At 44.5% G+C, this 20,465-nt stretch overlaps 1 long non-coding RNA gene across 1 annotated transcript; it reads right to left on the reverse strand.

Annotated features, from left to right (window-relative positions):
* Nucleotides 1-10,922: 10,922 nt before the first annotated feature.
* Nucleotides 10,923-12,362, reverse strand: LOC120918945. Its single transcript, XR_005744488.1, has 4 exons — nucleotides 12,287-12,362; nucleotides 11,956-12,113; nucleotides 11,308-11,438; nucleotides 10,923-10,981 (listed from the first exon to the last, which is right to left on the reverse strand). It is a non-coding gene; the product is annotated as an uncharacterized LOC120918945 (long non-coding RNA).
* Between the last annotated feature and the right edge of the window lie 8,103 nt (nucleotides 12,363-20,465).

Raw genomic sequence — 20,465 nt, forward strand, 5'->3', positions numbered from 1 at the left:
TGTTCAAATGGGAAATGAACAAACTTCTTTATGCAATGATTGTCATGAAGGTAAAAAATAGACAAAAAGGAGAGGTGTAAGTTCTAGATGAAGATAAGAGCGGTGAGATAATTCCTCTTCACAGTCCACCTGTCACCATGTGCAAACAGGAAACCCCTCTTGGGTATGCACTTACCTAAAAGATAAGTAAACCAAGCCTTCAAAGATCTGCTCTTATCCTTTTCTCGTCACTTTAAAGCGGTGGTTCCCCTAAAAATAAACTTTTGACATTGCATTTCCTCTAATAATTACAGTTAGAATCGGCTGGTTTTATGTAAAAAATACCTCCGTACGTAGCGTTTGTATTTTTCGTTCCCACCGCCACTTCCGGGTACGATGCTGGCGGTGGGCGTTCCTAATTGATGGACAGGCATCCGACCGACGCATCCATCGCGTCACGAGATGCCGAAAGAAGCCGAACGCACAACGACGTTCGGCTTCTTTCGGCATCTCGTGACGCGATGGATGCGTCGGTCGGATGCCTGTCCATCAATTAGGAACGCCCACCGCCAGCATCGTACCCGGAAGTGGCGGTGGGAACGAATAATACAAACGCTACGTACGGAGGTATTTTTTACATAAAACCAGCCGATTCTAACTGTAATTATTAGAGGAAATGCAATGTCAAAAGTTTATTTTTAGGGGAACCACCCCTTTAAACTCCACACATTATATAGAGGATGGGGTCCACTTTGGCTCATGCAAACAATAAAAGAATGATCCACATAGCGTGATACTGTATATATGTTTAAAACTTTTATTGCTTATCCCGGTGCCCCCCTCACACTATATACGTACACAATATAAATCAAAAGACAGCAGAGATGCAGGATGCACACATGATTCTCAGAGCTCTAATTACCAGTACCACCAGCCAAAATGCTGTACACTTCCGGGGATGCCTCTGGGAAATGCAAACCGTCCCTGTCTGTCTATCTCGAGCGATGAAAACACTGCCCTATATATATATATATATTGTAAAGTTCGGGGAACCAGCTTGATCGCAGGACACAGGCTTTTAAATCAAAAATGAGGTTTATTAAACCTAAATGGCTTCACAGCAGCAAAAACTAAAGAAATAACAGTCTCACCGACTTGTACAGCTCAGAACTGCTATCACAGTTAAACAGTCCTTGCAGGTAAGTTTCCCAGCAGCAGGCTTTCAGGCAGGACACTGCCAAGTGCTTTTACAGCTTTTCCATGTCCACCATTCACAGCCTCCATTATGCTCCTCCACTCTCACCTGCAACTTCCTGTCTGCTTTAAACCACTTCCTTAGACAGGTGCGTTAACCCTTTCCGTTCCCTTAAAGGCACCACAGTCCAAACAGAGGGGAAATATAACGTCCTTCCAGGACCCAGCCACGGCGTCCTGTGCATATCCCCCCCTGTGCCCCAACGCCAAGGAGGTGGAGGCAACATTGGAGCTCAAACAATGAACTCGGGAGAGGGCATCTGCATTTTGATGCAGTCTCCCGGGCCTATGCTCCACTGCAAACTTAAATTCTTGGAGCGCCAGGAACCAACGTGTAATCCTTGCATTAGTCCCTTTACCCTGCCTCATCCATATTAAAGGGGCATGATCAGAAATGAGCCTAAACTTCCTCCCCAAGAGGTAATACCTGAGGGACTCCAGAGCCCACTTAATAGCCAGACAATCTCTTTCAATTATAGCGTAGTTTTTCTCTGCTGGTGTCAACTTTCTACTGAGGAAGACTACTCGGTGTTACTCACCATGAACAACCTGTGACAATACAGCTCCCAATCCTACATCGGAAGCATCCGTTTGGACAACAAACTCTTCTGAAAAATTGGGCGCTATCAAGACAGGGTGTTGGCACAGTGCTGACTTGAGCTCCAAAAAAGCCTTTTCAGCGTCTGCATTCCACTCCACCATGACCGACTTCCGACCCTTGGTCAGATTGGTCAGTGGAGCCGCCAATGTGGCAAAGTTGGGTACGAATCTCCTGTAGTATCCCACCATGCCCAGGAATGCACATACCTGCTTTTTTGTGAGGGGGCGGGGCCAACTCTTTATAGCCTCTACCTTGCTGACCTGAGGTTTCACCACCCCTCTACCCACAATATAGCCCAGGTATTTCACCTCCTCCATTCCCAAAGCACATTTTTCAGGGTTTATTGTAAACTTCTCCTTCCAGAGAGAGTCCATTACTGCCTGGACTTTGGGCAAGTGTGACTCCCAGTCTCTGCTAAAAACGACTATGTCGTCCAAGTACACTGAGGCATACTCCCGATGAGGTCGTAAAATCCTATCCATTGCTCGCTGGAATGTGGCTGGAGCGGTTCGCAGTCCAAAAGGCATTTGTTTGTACTGAAAACTCCCCTCTGGGGTAGAAAAAGCCGTTTTCTCTCTAGCAGCCTTAGTTAATGGGATTTGCCAATACCCCTTGGTAAGGTCTAATGTTGTGATATACCTGGCTGGACCTAGTCTCTCAATAAGTTCATCTACCCGGGGCATGGGGTAGGCATCAAACCGTGAAACCTCATTAAGTTTCCGGAAATCATTGCAGAATCGCAGAGTCCCGTTGGGCTTTGGTACCAACACAATCGGGCTCGACCACTCACTCTGCGATTCCTCAATGATCCCCAGGTCTTGCATCTTCTTCACTTCCTCTGAAACGGCCTTCCTTTGAGCCTCTGGAATGCGGTAGGGCCGGACAAAAACTTTGACTCCAGGTTCTGTGATAATATCATGCTCTATGATACTAGTTAGCCCCGGCAAGTCTGAAAACTTCTCTTTATTTCTCTGCAAGAACTCCTTTGCCTGCTGACTTTGGATTTTAGATAGGGTATTTGCTACTTGGACACTCTCCACCCCAACCTGAGGCTCAAGTCTTGCACTAGCCAGGGAGGTCACCGGTTCCCTGTCTGTCCAGGGCTTTAACAAGTTGACATGATATATCTGATACAGTTTCCTCTTGCCTGGCTGGTGGACTCTATAATTGACCTCTCCCACTTTTTCCACAACTTCAAAGGGTCCTTGCCACCTGGCTAAGAACTTACTTTCCACAGTGGGAATTAGCACCGCTACTTGATCCCCCACTTGGAAGTGCCTTATTTTAGCAGCCCTGTTATAGACCCGTCGTTGAGCCTCCTGGGCCTTTTGCAAATGCTCTTTGACTAGTGGCATCACAGTTTGGATCCTTTCCTGCATTTGGGAGACATATTCCAGGACACTCTTATGCTGAACAGGTTCACTTTCCCATTCCTCTTTAACCAAGTCAAGAAGTCCACGAGGTCTCTGCCCATATACCAACTCAAAGGGCGAAAACCCCGTGGAGGCCTGGGGCACTTCCCGGATAGCAAACAGGAGAGCTGGTAACAGGCAGTCCCAATCTTTCCCATCCCTTTGTACCACTTTCTTGAGCATAGACTTAAGGGTCTTATTAAAGCATTCCACCAACCCGTCCGTTTGGGGATGGTAGACCGATGTGCGCAGCTGTTTAATCCGGAACAGCTTGCACACATCGGCCATAACCCTTGACATAAACGGGGTACCCTGGTCTGTGAGTATTTCCTTGGGGAAACCAGTCCGTGTAAACATCTGGAATAATTCCCGGGCAATGGCCTTTGAGGAGGTATTCCGCAGGGGTAGCGCCTCAGGATATCGGGTGGCATAGTCAAGAATCACCGATATGTAGGAGTGACCTCGAGCTGACTTTACCAAGGGACACACTATATCCATGGCTATCCTCTCGAATGGGACCTCAATTATGGGCAGAGGGACCAAAGGGCTCTGAAAATGAGTCACCGGAGCGGTCAACTGACAGGTGGGACAAGAGGCACAGTATCTCTTTACCTCTGCTTTCAGACCTGGCCAGTAAAACCGGTCGGTGATCCGTGCCTCCGTTTTTTCAACTCCCAGGTGTCCCCCTAACACATCGTCCAGAACCTTTTGTCTATATTGTTGGGGTACCAACAATTGCTCTACCACATTTTCTCTCTCCTTGGTAACCCGATACAGCAATTCATTATATATTGCAAAGTGTGGCCACCTCTCATTCGCACCTGGCTCTTGGGGAACCCCATTTACTACTACCACTTGTTCCCGTGCACGGGTCAAAGTGGGGTCCTGCATCTGAGCAGTACCAAATCCTCTTTCCCCAGCATTACCTGAAGTGGTGAAGGCTCCTCCCCCTTAGTGTTTTGATAGGTCTGTGGACCACATATCTTGACATCCTCAATTGTATCAACACTACTTTCATCACCATTAACACAATCATTAGCTTTTTCCTCATCTGGATCCACATTAAGAACATTTGGCAGTTCAGGGTTATCCCTCTCAGCAGCAGGAACAGGGGGGCTAGTTTCTCCCCAGTCTCTGAACTGTTCTCCTTGTTCCCACAGTTTTGTAAACAATGGACAGTCTCGTCCTATTATAACATCATGCACCAAGGGCCTGATCCACAAAAGGGATACGCCGGCGTATCTACTGATACGCCGTCGTATCCCTGTTTCTATCTATGGAACTGATCCACAGAATCAGTTTCTCATAGATAGGCAGAAGATCCGACATGTGTAAGGAACTTACACTGTCGGATCTTAGGATGCAGTACCGCAGCCGCCGCTGGGGGCATTTATCGTCGAAATCCAGCGTCGGGTATGCAAATTAGCACTTACGGAGATCCACGAAGCTTTTATGCTTCGTTTTTTCTCCGTAAGTATTAGTTTGCCGTCGCAAAATTAGGGCTGCTTATACAAAGTGTAAAGTTAGTACACCATGTAAAAGTAGACCCTTCTTTCCCGCGACGCTGTCAAATTTTTTTTACATTTTTTTTTTCCCGCCGCATCTCTTTTTTTTCCCGACGCAACTTTTTTTACCCTGCGCGATTCACAAAACTCGGCGTAACGTAATTTCGCGCAATGCACGTCGGGAAAATCGCATCGGGAGCATGCGCAGTACGTCCGGCGCGGGAGCGCGCCTAATTTAAATGGGACTCGCCCCATTAGATTAGGAACGCCTTGCGCCGGACGGATTTAAGTTACACCGCTCAAAATTTCTAGGTAAGTGCTTTGTGGATCGGGCACTTAGGTAGAGATTTTGCGGCGGTGTAACTTAAACGGGAAAAATTAAGTTACGCCGGGTTTTTGTGGATCAGGCCCCAAGTTCTTTACCACTCCCACTTCTTGAGTACCAGTGCCACATGCTGAGGAGATAGACACCGTGATGAGAGGGTACTCTCTAGTGTCCCCGTGAATGCACACCACCCGTAAAGTTTTACTTACCGGACCGATCTTCCCAATCACTCTAGGATGAACAAGGGTTACCATGCTTCCAGAGTCCAACAAAGCCCGGGAAGGGAGGTGGTTCACTTGGACTTCACACTCAAACTTTTCCTCACCCAGGTCGAGGTGTGTGGTGCACACTTTATGGGCATAAAAAGACCCCCTTCTGAAGAACCCCGCATTCCATTGGCTCCTCTTGCAGTGGGCAGTGTGCCCGGGTATGACCCCAGGAATGACATCACCAACATTGTACATCCCCTCCTCTCCGAACAGGAACAGAACGCTGAGGAGGTACCGGGAGTGACTCTTGGCCTTCCGGGTTGTTTGTTCCAGGGCTCCTTGTAACATCCTTTCGAAGGGCAGCAGTTGGTCGAACAGGCCGTGGCAGACTAGGCCCTATGCGCTTGGTAGGTCCGAGCAGGTCCTCCACCACTGTATATTGTTCCACCATCTCGACAAGAAGGTTTGCTGTTTTGGGGTCTCCATGACTGACCCACCGTTGAAGGTCATCTGGCAGGGACCTCAGGTATCGGTCCAGCATGACCCGCTCCACGATTTGGGGGCCAGACAACACCTCAGGCTGCAGCCATTTTTTTACTAGTTGCACCAGGTCATGCATTTGAGACCGGGGTGGCCGATCTGCACGATATTTCCATTGGTGTACACGTTGGGCCCGAACAGCTGTAGTCACCCCTAGACGAGACAGAATTTCTGCCTTTAGCTTTTGATAGTCTTTAGCATCATCTGGTGGCAGGTCAAAGTAGGCTTTTTGAGGATCTCCAGTGAGAAAAGGAGCAATGAGGCCAGCCCACTGGTCCTGAGACCACCCTTCTCTCTCCGCTGTCCTCTCAAATATAGCAAGAAATGCCTCTACGTCATCACTCAGGGACAATTTCTGTAGAAAATGGCTTGCCCCCACAGTCGCCTGGTTGCCAGGGGCAACAGCCGCTTGCTCCTGAACCTGAGACAGCTGCTGCACCGCTTCCTTTAAGGCTGTCACCTGAGCCAGCATAACCCCTTGCTGGGCTGCTTGCTGGGCTGCTAACTGGGCCACCAACATGCGAGTATTTTCTTGCTGCGGAGCCAGCGCTTCTTTGTGGTGCTGATTAGCTTCCTCATGGGGAGTCTGAGCTTGCATGTTAGCCAAGGTCAGCTGTTTAATTAGCTCCTCCATTGCTTCAGCTTTCAATGTTTGTGCAGCTTTAACCCAGGACATAAATCCAATGTACTGTCCCTTTAAATGTCAGTTCAACATTAAGTCCAATGCGAAAAGAAAAAAAAAAAAACATTTTTATACCTGTTATTCTGTCCTGCCCGCATTCTCCACCAGTGTAACCAGCTTGATCGCAGGACACAGGCTTTTAAATCAAAAATTAGGTTTATTAAACTTAAATGTAGGGTTGAGCGTACCCGAACTGCAAAGTTTAGGTTCGGTACAGACTTTGGGTTTTTCCAGAATCCGGACCCAAACCCGAATAATTGGAAAAAGTCCGGTTTCGGGTTCAGAGTTCGGGTATGTTTTGGCGCGCTGCACGGCAGCCAATCGTCATTTGTTTTACTACTGTGACTGGCATGGCTGTGATTGGCCAGTGCAGCATGTGACCCATCATGTGACCAGCTTCTATATTAGATAGAGGCACACAGCACAGATCGTCACTCGGCTTCACTTATGATAGGGAAAGGCTGCTGTTGCTGCTTAGGGACAGTGTTAGGTGTATCGTGCTCCACAAATCTCAGGAAGCACACTTTATTTCTTTGATATCTGCACCATCTTATGGTATCTGGCTCGTTGTAACTTTGCTTCACTTATGATAGGGAAAGGCTGCTGTTGATGCTTAGGGACAGTGTTAGGTGTATCCTGGTCCACAAATCTCAAGAAGCACACTTTATTTCTTTGATATCTGCATCATCTTATGGTATCTGGCTCGTTGTAACTATGCTTCACTTATGGTAGGGAAAGGCTGCTGTTGCTGCTTAGGGACAGTGTTAGGTCCACAAATCTCAACAAGCACTCTTTATTCCTGTGACATCTGCTGTGCTTCATATAGTTTAGGAATTGTGTTCAGCTATAGGGGCAGTCAGCAATCTATAGGTGACTCTGAATATTTCAACAGCACTGCACCTGCCACCACCTGTCCATCTGTGATATACTTTGTTTTTCTGTCAAGTATATAGTTCAGGGACAAGTTTCTGAAATGTTCCTATAGGGGCAGTCAGCAATCTATAGGTGACTCTGAATATTTCAACAGCACTGCACCTGTCCACCTGTGATATACTGTGTTTTTTCTGTCAAGTACATAGTTCAGGGACAGGTTTCTGAAATTTTCCTATAGGGGCAGTCAGCAATCTATAGGTGACTCTGAATATTTCAACAGCACTGCACCTGCCACCACCTGTCCACCTGTGATATACTGTGTTTTTCTGTCAAGTACATAGTTCAGGGACAGGTTCCTGAAATTGTCCTATAGGGGCAGTCAGCAATCTATAGGTGACTCTGAATATTTCAACAGCACTGCACCTGCCACCACCTGTCCACCTGTGATATACTGTGTTTTTCTGTCAATTACATAGTTCAGGGACAGGTTTCTGAAATTTTCCTATAGGGGCAGTCAGCAATCTATAGGTGACTCTGAATATTTCAACAGCACTGCACCTGCCACCACCTGTCCACCTGTGATATACTGTGTTTTTCTGTCAAGTACATAGTTCAGGGACAGGTTTCTGAAATTTTCCTATAGGGGCAGTCAGCAATCTATAGGTGACTCTGAATATTTCAACAGCACTGCACCTGCTACCACCTGTCCACCTGTGATATACTGTGTTTTTCTGTCAAGTACATAGTTCAGGGACAGGTTCCTGAAATTTTCCTATAGGGGCAGTCAGCAATCTATAGATGACTCTGAATATTTCAACAGCACTGCACCTGCCACCACCTGTCCACCTGTGATATACTGTGTTTTTCTGTCAAGTACATAGTTCAGGGACAGGTTCCTGAAAATTTCCTATAGGGGCAGTCAGCAATCTATAGGTGACTCTGAATATGTCAACAGCACTGCACCTGCCACCACCTGTGATATACTGTGTTTTTCTGTCAAGTACATAGTTCAGGGACAGGTTCCTGTAATTTTCCTATAGGGGCAGTCAGCAATCTATAGGTGACTCTGAATATTTCAACAGCACTGCACCTGCCACCACCTGTCCACCTGTGATATACTGTGTTTTTCTGTCAAGTACATAGTTCAGGGACAGGTTCCTGAAATTTTCCTATAGGGGCAGCCAGCAATCTATAGATGACTCTGAATATTTCAACAGCACTGCACCTGCCACCACCTGTCCACCTGTGATATACTGTGTTTTTCTGTCAAGTACATAGTTCAGGGACAGGTTCCTGAAATTTTCCTATAGGGGCAGTCAGCAATCTATAGGTGACTCTGAATATGTCAACAACACTGCACCTGCCACCACCTGTCCACCTGTGATATACTGTGTTTTTCTGTCAAGTACATAGTTCAGGGACAGGTTCCTGTAATTTTCCTATAGGGGCAGTCAGCAATCTATAGGTGACTCTGAATATTTCAACAGCACTGCACCTTTCCCCTGTGATATACTGTCTGTGCAGTAAATTGTTTAGGGCTGGCTTCCTGCTTATTGCTATAGGTAGAGAAATATATAGGTGAATCTCTGCCTATTTCACCAGCTTACACTATTTTTGTATTTAAAATTTCTCAAAATTAGGGCAAGACCCTAAATTTGAGAAATATATAGGTGAATATCTGCCCATTTCACCAGCACACTCTACATGTCCCCTGTCATATGCTGTCTGTGCAGTACAATTGTTTAGGGCTGGCTTCCTGCTTATTGCTATAGGTAGAGAAATATATATAGGTGAATCTCTGCCTATTTAACCAGCTTACACTATTTTTGTATTTAAAATCAGTGTTTTCGAGCGTGACAGGGCTTTTTGTTTTGTTCCTAGGCTCACCATCTAATCCCGCAATGGCGAACATACACACAGAGGAAATAATTACAATTTCCCCTACCCTAGATTCCAGTCCTGAAGGTTTGTAAGCCAAATATAGCAATGCTGTGCACCTCTTTTTAAAATGAGATGTTGTTTAGAAAATTTCTAATGAAGTTGTATGAAATTAACAGAAAACCAAATATACCATCTACTTGAAGAGATGCAGACGGACCATTCTGGATTGGAGGTCTGGGATCATTCCTTGAGTGTGAGAAAACAAAACATGGATCTCATTGAGATCATCCCTTTAGTGGAGGATTTAGCAAATGCCAGATCCACAACAGATGAATCTCAGAATATTGTATCCAGCACAGGTAAGTTTTTCACAATGTATTTTGTGCTTTTTATTACATCTGTCCAAAATGGATTATTAGTAATTGGTATCCTTCACAGGTAATCTGCTGCACAGTAGTACCATTCCGCATTCAAAGATGGAGGTTTTGCGCTGTTGTGCCGAACTCGAGAAGATTAAGAGATCAGCTGCAGCACTTCAACAAAAGTTGAAAGACTTCATTGAATTGCTGAACAAAATCTAAATACTGGACCTGTTAAGTTATTTTCACAGTTGTTTTAGATTCTGTTACATTTGTTTGTACACTTTTCTAACAAATTTGTCCATAATTGGATTAGCATTTCATGATGCATTACTTTATGTAATGGGATGTTGACCGCCAAAAAAGTGATTAAACATTACATTCAGCCTAGTTGTCAGAATGACAGTAGGCCGTTGTTTTGTTTTTGCTTGCAGTACATACCTTTTTTTTCCGCACAGCTTCCGGGTATGTGATCTGTGTCCCTGCTCATTACCACTGGCGCATGCAGTGCGTCTGCAGTTGCAGAAAGAACCTGGTCTGCTTGTAGCCTGTATACGGCACTTGCGCACCAATGTTTTGCTTTTTCCCCCAACTCGTGACCCGCTTCATGCACCGGTTGTAACAATTCCGAACGTCCAGTACCACAGATTACATACCCCGAAGCGCTGTTACAAGAAAAGTATGTACTGTAAAGAATGGGAAACAAATTAAAAACTGTCATGGATTTAAGTTACACCGCTCAAAATTTCTAGGTAAGTGCTTTGTGGATCGGGCACTTAGGTAGAGATTTTGCGGCGGTGTAACTTGTAACTTAAACTGGAAAAATTAAGTTACGCCGGGTTTTTGTGGATCAGGCCCCAAGTTCTTTACCACCCCCACTTCTTGAGTACCAGTGCCACATGCTGAGGAGATAATTGCTATACCCCCAAAGGGGTGTGTTTCCTCGGTGGGACTTTAAGTGTGTGAGGCGGGCTGGAGTATAAGACTAAATTAGTCAACACGTAGGTATCAAAAGTATTCAAAATGTATTAAATTTAAATAATGTTGCTCATTAGAACAACGTATCAGAAAAAGTTTGTTAACAGCATAGGATACAAAAAAGGTTTTCCAAAATGACCATTTGAGAACAAGAGAGCACGGCCTGGGGAGGACAATTAACAACAGTACCCCACATTAAGCATGGTAAGACAAGACAATCAAAATTGTATATACGTGTACACGCGACAAAGGAGCAGCAGAAGAAGCCCTCAGGACTGTCACATGGGTATAGACAGGAATGCCAACGTTTCGAGGCTTTTTTTAAAATAAAGTATCGCCTCTTCATCAGGGCGAGGGCGGTGCGTAAGATGTCGCTGTACCGTCTAAAAATAAAAAATAAAGATAAATATAAAAAGAAAAAAGAAAAACGCATTAATACAAAATTCAATATAAAGACATAAAAAATGCATGTGTAGTTGAAACATTCATTTGCAAAGTTTTCCTACATACAGAGAGAGGTACATATAAATAACCACCATTTTGATCCTCATCATGACTCACGCCGTGTCTGGAATGGTACCGAGGCGGACCCTATATGTGAGGGACTGAGTTCAAAAGTAAAAAGTATATATATACATATGCTTGAATACTGATTGCCACAACATCCTTATAGATCAGGCCCCAGAAAAATATATTAGTAGCTACTAACCGATGGATTCGAAGGTAGGTAGATCAGTCTCAGATGGAGACCATGAAGATTACTTGGCCGATTGTGCAAGAAGTATGTCCTTGGTCATTGACAGTACAGGTTATTCACACAGTATTACCATACTATGTGACCTATAGTGTGAAGGATAAGAAGGGCAAAAAGAAAAGGAGCACAATGTATCAAAAAATTATAATAACAAAAGAATGCCAGACAAGAAAACACATCTAATGCACTTTTGTCAAAGACAGCAGGAAAAAACAAAACAGACTTTTACTGGTTTGAAATAGACCAGATAATGTACATAAAATATAGTACTTTAAGCAAGAATGCCTGGCTGGTCCGCATGGGAAAAAGTAATGGCAGCAGGGGGCGGTCAGGGGATCCATAGGGTAAACGTCAAAAATGAATAAAGTAACTTAAAAAGTTGTTATAACATGCCCTCCGGTCATGTCCAAATAGTATTGAAGCCTGGATTTAGCAAAGCACCAATAAAGTGCAATGAGATGGCTGTCAGTTGTTTAAAAAGGTGAGGGTACTGCTCTATATAAACATAGGTGAATTAATCTAATAGGGTAGTTAGATCAAAGAAGCAGTATATATGAAGCCATCCATTACGTATAACACATGATGACTAAATAAAGGACTTACCAGAGTTACAAGAGACGTATATAAAACAAGAAAAAGAAGGAAAGTAAGAAGACAAAAATCTCCTTCTTTCTGTGAGGTTCTCCCTGTCAGGGAGCAGTGTGGACAGCTGAGGATTTTGAAGATGCCAGGAGCAGCAGATTGCTCATTAGGAACAGGTTCTAAAAAAGAAAAATAAATAAATAGAAAAGTAACATGGCAGAGAAGGCAAAAGGTCGTAGGGAGATCCTGATTATCACAGGATAAAAAGTAAAAACAGCCAACCAAAAGTAGATGGTAATAGGCATGAAAGACTGCCAGGTCTGCTAGTAAAAAATAGGATGCACATCCATACCTGTCCAGAGCGTTCTGTGCTGGTTACTGGCCACAGGGAGACTAAGCCTGAACGTTACATCAGGCAATTTATATGTTTCCCTATTGCTAACAGCTGTGTGTCAGCAGAATGCTAGGGGCGATACCTCACATATGGTCACGCCCAAAGACCGCCCTCCGGGTGCAGTGAAGCGCGGGGTCCCCGCCCACCCCACACAGCACGTTGGCCAGCCAGGGGAAGACCCAGATGGTTCCTAAAATGGGCGTGGACAGGAGCGTCACTCAAAGGAACCCCCCAGAGGTCGGGGGAGGAAGGGGAGGGGGCGCCACGCGCCAGAGTCCCGCGGCGCGGGGTGAGATGGATCATGTCGGATCCCCCATGGGGATGGCGGAACCACACAGGATCCGTCTTGGAGGAGGACACTGGGTCCTAGCTCTTACCCGCGCCGAGTGCCAAATGCAATCCCAGCAGAAACAAACGCCTGGCATCTGGTTTATCTGTATAAAGACATATCAACCGTGCCTGTTTTGGAACCGTTTCCAAGTTTTTAGGACCACCCTGTGATGGTTCGGATTTTCAAACACCGCAATTTACACTATGCCCGTGCCAGATACACATTGCACTGTCTATACCAGCAAAGAAAAACATTTTTTTCCTTACACTTAGACCTTTGATATGTCTTTATACAGATAAACCAGATGCCAGGCATTTGTTTCTGCTGGGATTGCATTTGGCACTTGGCGCGGGTAAGAGCTAGGACCCAGTGTCCTCCTCCAAGACGGATCCTGTCGGGTTCCGCCATCCCCATGGGGGATCCGACATGATCCATCTAACCCCTTGCTGGGCTGCTTGCTGGGCTGCTAACTGGGCCACCAACATGCGAGTATTTTCTTGCTGCAGAGCCAGCGCCTCTTTGTGGTGCTGATTAGCTTCCTCATGGGGAGTCTGAGCTTGCATGTTAGCCAAGGTCAGCTGTTTAATTAGCTCCTCCATTGCTTCAGCTTTCAATGTTTGTTTAACCCAGGAAATAAATCCAATGTACTGTCCCTTTAAATGTCAGTTCAACATTAAGTCCAATGCGAAAAGAAAAAAAAAAACATTTTTATACCTGTTATTCTGTCCTGCCCGCATTCTCCACCAGTGTAACCAGCTTGATCGCAGGACACAGGCTTTTAAATCAAAAATGAGGTTTATTAAACTTAAATGTAGGGTTGAGCGTACCCGAACTGTAAAGTTTAGGTTCGGTACGGACTTTGGGTTTTTCCAGAACCCGGACCCGAATAATTGGAAAAAGTCCGGGTTCAGAGTTCGGGTATGTTTTGTCGCGCTGCACGGCAGCCAATCGCCATTTGTTTTACTACTGTGACTGGCATGGCTGTGATTGGCCAGTGCAGCATGTGACCCATCATGTGACCAGCTTCTATATTAGATAGAGGCACACAGCACAGATCGTCACTCGGCTTCACTTATGATAGGGAAAGGCTGCTGTTGCTGCTTAGGGACAGTGTTAGGTGTATCGTGCTCCACAAATCTCAGGAAGCACACTTTATTTCTTTGATATCTGCATCATCTTATGGTATCTGGCTCGTTGTAACTGTGCTTCACTTATGATAGGGAAAAGCTGCTGTTGATGCTTAGGGACAGTGTTAGGTGTATCCTGGTCCACAAATCTCAAGAAGCACACTTTATTTCTTTGATATCTGCATCATCTTATGGTATCTGGCTCGTTGTAACTATGCTTCACTTATGGTAGGGAAAGGCTGCTGTTGCTGCTTAGGGACAGTGTAAGGTCCACAAATCTCAACAAGCACTCTTTATTCCTGTGACATCTGCTGTGCTTCATATAGTTTAGGAATTGTGTTCAGCTATAGGGGCAGTCAGCAATCTATAGGTGACTCTGAATATTTCAACAGCACTGCACCTGCCACCACCTGTCCATCTGTGATATACTGTGTTTTTCTGTCAAGTAGTCAAGTATATAGTTCAGGGACAAGTTTCTGAAATGTTCCTATAGGGGCAGTCAGCAATCTATAGGTGACTCTGAATATTTCAACAGCACTGCACCTGTCCACCTGTGATATACTGTGTTTTTTCTGTCAAGTACATAGTTCAGGGACAGGTTTCTGAAATTTTCCTATAGGGGCAGTCAGCAATCTATAGGTGACTCTGAATATTTCAACAGCACTGCACCTGCCACCACCTGTGATATACTGTGTTTTTCTGTCAAGTACATAGTTCAGGGACAGGTTCCTGAAATTGTCCTATAGGGGCAGTCAGCAATCTATAGGTGACTCTGAATATTTCAACAGCACTGCACCTGCCACCACCTGTCCACCTGTGATATACTGTGTTTTTCTGTCAAGTACATAGTTCAGGGACAGGTTTCTGAAATGTTCCTATAGGGGCAGTCAGCAATCTATAGGTGACTCTGAATATTTCAACAGCACTGCACCTGCCACCACCTGTCCACCTGTGATATACTGTGTTTTTCTGTCAAGTACATAGTTCAGGGACAGGTTTCTGAAATGTTCCTATAGGGGCAGTCAGCAATCTATAGATGACTCTGAATATTTCAACAGCACTGCACCTGCCACCTGTGATATACTGTGTTTTTCTGTCAAGTACATAGTTCAGGGACAGGTTCCTGAAATTTTCCTATAGGGGCAGTCAGCAATCTATAGGTGACTCTGAATATGTCAACAGCACTGCACCTGCCACCACCTGTCCACCTGTGATATACTGTGTTTTTCTGTCAAGTACATAGTTCAGGGACAAGTTCCTGTAATTTTCCTATAGGGGCAGTCAGCAATCTATAGGTGACTCTGAATATTTCAACAGCACTGCACCTGTCCACCTGTGATATACTGTGTTTTTCTGTCAAGTACATAGTTCAGGGACAGGTTTCTGAAATTTTCCTATAGGGGCAGTCAGCAATCTATAGGTGACTCTGAATATTTCAACAGCACTGCACCTGCCACCACCTGTCCACCTGTGATATACTGTGTTTTTCTGTCAAGTACATAGTTCAGGGACAGGTTTCTGAAATGTTCCTATAGGGGCAGTCAGCAATCTATAGGTGACTCTGAATATTTCAACAGCACTGCACCTGCAACCACCTGTCCACCTGTGATATACTGTGTTTTTTTGTCAAGTACATAGTTCAGGGACAGGTTTCTGAAATGTTCCTATAGGGGCAGTCAGCAATCTATAGATGACTCTGAATATTTCAACAGCACTGCACCTGCCACCTGTGATATACTGTGTTTTTCTGTCAAGTACATAGTTCAGGGACAGGTTCCTGAAATTTTCCTATAGGGGCAGTCAGCAATCTATAGGTGACTCTGAATATGTCAACAGCACTGCACCTGCCACCACCTGTCCACCTGTGATATACTGTGTTTTTCTGTCAAGTACATAGTTCAGGGACAAGTTCCTGTAATTTTCCTATAGGGGCAGTCAGCAATCTATAGGTGACTCTGAATATTTAAACAGCACTGCACCTGTCCCCTGTGATATACTGTCTGTGCAGTAAATTGTTTAGGGCTGGCTTCCTGCTTATTGCTATAGGTAGAGAAATAAAGCACACCGCTTTACACAGTTCGACAAGTTTAGTCAGGGCATCATGTTTTTTATCACGATTGGAATAATCTTTGCATTTTATTTGCCATAAACAGGGCAGCTGCCTGTACATTTCAATAAACTGTGTTAAAAAATCAGGTGAGGTGAACTTGTCAGGCATGATTCCTGCAAGAGAGATGTCTGACAAATGGTTAACTTATACAATATTTACATAACATCCAACAACATTGTCAAAACATTTTACCTCAGTTCGTGGTACACTACAGTTCGTAGCAGCGTTCTTTCCGGGAGCGTTCGCTGTTGCCGCGCCCGGATTTCATTCACCACACGAGCGTACGTCTGCCGTCCGTGTATGATGACTTCACTACAAGGCGAACGTAGTGCGTAGGCAACGTCTCTTCGTAGGCTGCGCGCACGGAATGTCTGTTGTACAGTCTAATAGTTTTACCCTATAGGTTTTAGTCAACTGTTGGAATGTCTGTACTATTTATCTAGTTTGACTTTGTCATTGATTACACAACGGGCTTGGTGGGTAAAGCAAACTCATGTCATGAACTTGTTGTTCTTTTTTTTTATTTTTTCGGATTAAACGGTTAGTTCCCACCCCAGGATGTTTGTTATCCTCCAAATTAGGAAAAGTCACAGTATGGACTGTAAACTATCTCATTATGAAATACTTTCCCTGGAAAGAGGTGTGTACGATTTTCATGAGCAACACTAAATAAAATGTTATCTTGCCTCCCCATGGTTTCCTGGCATCGCCGCTCCACCAATGTGATTGTCTGTAGTGGCGATATTGTCAGAGACGCACTTGTGCACGTGAGACTTTTTTTACCCACCAAGAACGGTGATAGCCAACCCAGGAGCAGAGGATAGCCACTGTCCATGCCGTGCTGCAAAACTAGGCACATTACCAGGGAAATATCACCTCTTTAAAGCGGGGGTTCACCCTGTTAAAAAAAAAAAAAAATGTTTTTTTTTATTATTCCATTACTTTCGGCATCGTAGCGCGAGCTACGGTATGCCGGTCCTAAATTTTTAATCCCCGTACTCACTGTGCTATCGTTGATTGAAGAATCCGGGGAATGGGCGTTCCTATGGTGAGAGAAGGTGATTGACGGCCGGCCCTGGCACGTCACGCTTCTCCGGAAATAGCCGAAATAGGCTTGGCTATTCACGGCGCCTGCGCATAGCCTGTGCGCAGGCGCTGTGAATAGCCGAGACCTACTCCGGCTGTCTTCGGGGAGCGTGACGTGCCAGAGCCGGCCGTCAATCATCCTCCCTCTCCATAGGCACGCCCATTCCCCGCGGGAGTCGGATTCTTCAATCAACAATAGCACAGTGAGTACGGGGATTAAAAATTTAGGACCGGCATACCGTAGCTCGCGCTACGATGCCGAAAGTAATGGAATAATGGGGTGAAGGAGGGTGAACTACCGCTTTAATATAACTTTTATAGTTAATTACTATTTGGTGTTTGGGATTCTATTTCATATGTCTTTATTTAATTTATTTTTGAACATTCAAAATCTAGGTTTTTGACTAAATCCACATAACACAAATTTTGGATTTTTTGTGGGTTTTTTTTTTTAGGGGTAGAAATCACAATGTGCCCATTGATACGTCGGCACACATGGGCACTTAAAGGGTCACTAAAGGAAAAACTTTTTTTAGCTGAAATGACTGTTTACAGGGCATAGAGACATAATAGTTAACTGATTCCTTTTAAAAATGATTAAAAATTGATAAAAAAAACAATCATATAATGTGCCTGCAGTGTAGTTTCGTTTTTGCTGTTGTTTGCTAGTTCTCTGATGTACAGAGAGCCACTAGAGGGCAGTCAGCCAATAGAGAGCAGTGATACTTTGTCTAAAACTCCTCAGCACCAATCCAGTTTCGTTTTACACACAGCTCCTTGATTAGTGACCACCGTGAGAAATCTCCCAGCACTGTGGTTATCAGGAAACAGGCAACCAGCAAGTGTCCAGAACAGAGAGGATTTACAGCAACATGAAAGCAAAAACGAACAATGAGGACATGAAACCAGGACTGCAGTAAGGTAAAGGAAGCTATTTAGCTAAAAAAAAAAATTCCTTTAGTGACTCTTTAATATATGTTACTGAAGTCTACTTAAAGGTGGGCACGGAATTGCATTATTACAGCAGTTAGAGGTGACACAAGTGACCATTGCTATGTGTCCACAGTGGGCACTGAGAGGTGGCACTTGTTGGGATTTAAAGTTGGCACATAATGAATTCACTTTGTTGGCACTGGGTGCCCAATATGATGTGGAACTAATGAGCTAAGATGTTGCACCTTTGCAGACACCTTAATACTATATAAAATACAAACAAATACTCACGTTTTTTGGGGGGTTTTATTGACATGGAAATGTCATGCAAGAGTAAACAAACACATATAAGCATACACTTGACAAATAGTCCTTTTAAAGAGATGGAGTGTGAACAGTGGATTTGTCCTCTACTAAAAGATCTCACATGTCATTCTGCCATGACACTGCCCCCTGACCTATGAAATAATTCATATAGTCCAGGCGGCATTGACGGGCACTTTGGGATGGCAGCCTGGAATGTGGCAGAGCCAGTGGTGTCAATTGGGTCGGTCTGGCATTGCTGCTATCTCGCACAGCTTGGACTGATGATGTTGTTCCGCGTTCATTTTGCTGTTCCGCAGGAATGTAGCCCTGTGCATGTCGCCGCAGGAAGTTATGTAGTACACAGCAACATAGCACAATTTTGTCAATTTTCTTTAACGACAGATTAATGGTCGTCTGGAATATACCAAAACGGTTGGCCAATATTCCAAAAGCGTTTTCCACCACTCTTGACAACCTGTAATTATATATCCTCTGCTCGGGGGTCAGGTTTCGCTGTGGGAAGGGTTTGAGGAGATGGTCTCCTAAAGCAAATGCATCATCTGCCACGAAAACAAAGTTCAGACCTTCCATGGTCTCATTTAGGGATGGGAGATTCAGAGTCCCACTTTGAAGTAATTGGTAGAATTTAGTGTGTTCAATCATACTTCCATCGGAATTGCGTCCATTTTTCCCAATGTCTACATATAAAAACTCATAATTGTCATTGACTACGGCAAGAAGGACAATGCTGAAAAAGCCTTTGTAATTATAAAAATAAGACCCAGAATTGGGGGGTGGTGAGATCCTTATGTGTTTCCCATCAATTGCGCCCCCACAATTGGGGAAATTCCATTGGTCTTGAAATTTCTGCCTCCATCCATTCCACAGCATTTCTTGGAAATTAGGAGGAAAAGGAGAGATAAACAATCTTTAATTTGGTTTCAGTATGCTAACAATATATGTATAGCTTTTTCAACACAAGCCATCAGCAGTTGTAAACATTGGGCCAAATCCTCAAAAAACCTGCCTAACTTAACTTTCAGCAGTTAAGTTACACAGGCGTAAAATTTCTACCTAAGTGCCCGATCCACAAAGCACTTACCTAGAAATTACACGCCGTGTAACTTAAGTGCCTCCGTCGCAAGGCGGTCGTCTGATCGAGGGGGCGATTCCTATTCAAATGAGGCGCGCTCCCGCGCCGGACGTTCGGCGCATGCGTGTGACGTCATTTTTCCCGACGTGCATCGCGCGAACGTACTTTACGCCGGGCTTTGTGGATCGCGACGGGACAATAAAGTTGCGTCGGGTAAAAAAAAAGTTACGCGCCTGGAAAAAAAATTTGAAATTTAAAAAAAATCGCGGCCATCGAAAAAAAGGTTTGTTTTTACAAGGTCTAAACAGTTTAGGCCATGTAAAAGCATCCCTAATTTTACGCATGCAAAACGTAACTTACGCAGAAAACACAAAGCTAAAAAGCTTTGTGGATCTGCCTAAGTACTCATTTGCATACGCAAAGCGGCATTTCAACTCGAAATGCCCCCAGCGGCGGATGCAGTACTGCATCCTAAGATCCGACAGTGTAAGTCTATTACAGATGTCGGATCTTTTGCCTATCTTTGGAAAAATCCTTCTGAGGATCGTTTCCAAAGATAGGCACAGGGATACGCAGGCTGAACAGCAGTTCCGCCTGCGTATCTCCTTTGAAGATTTGGCCCATTGTTTCTAAAAATGCATAGATACTAAATTGCACTGTACCTTTAGATATTCATCCTTCAATGTTAGGATAAGGGATTCGCAGGTTTCAGGGATGATCTTGCCAAGTGACTGTGGAGATATTCCGGTGGAGAATTTTAAATCCTGCAGACTGCGTCCAGTTGCCAAGTATCGTAAAGTTGCTATGAGCCTTTGATCAGCACTTATCGCTTCACGCATCACAGTGTCCTGCTTCTGAATATGTGGTCTGATGGATGCCAGTAACTGCTGAAAACACTCATCATCCATTCTCAGATAATTTCGGTAATCTTCAGGATTTTTTTCTTGAAGATCCCTGAACAAGGACATATGGGAATATTTCTCACGATTCATCAGCCACTGTTTGGTCCATGTCCTTCTACTTTTTTTATTTTTTTTCTGGTTAAGGACCTTTTGGATGGCCATGACTCCAATCATTGCAACTGCAATGTTGCTATTTGGTTGCCCAAGATCCATCCTGTCCGAACGACAGTGCCACTCCGAAAGAAAATA

Source organism: Rana temporaria, chromosome 12 (genome assembly GCF_905171775.1).
Source record: "Rana temporaria chromosome 12, aRanTem1.1, whole genome shotgun sequence".
Classification (NCBI taxonomy): Eukaryota; Metazoa; Chordata; class Amphibia; order Anura; family Ranidae; genus Rana; species Rana temporaria.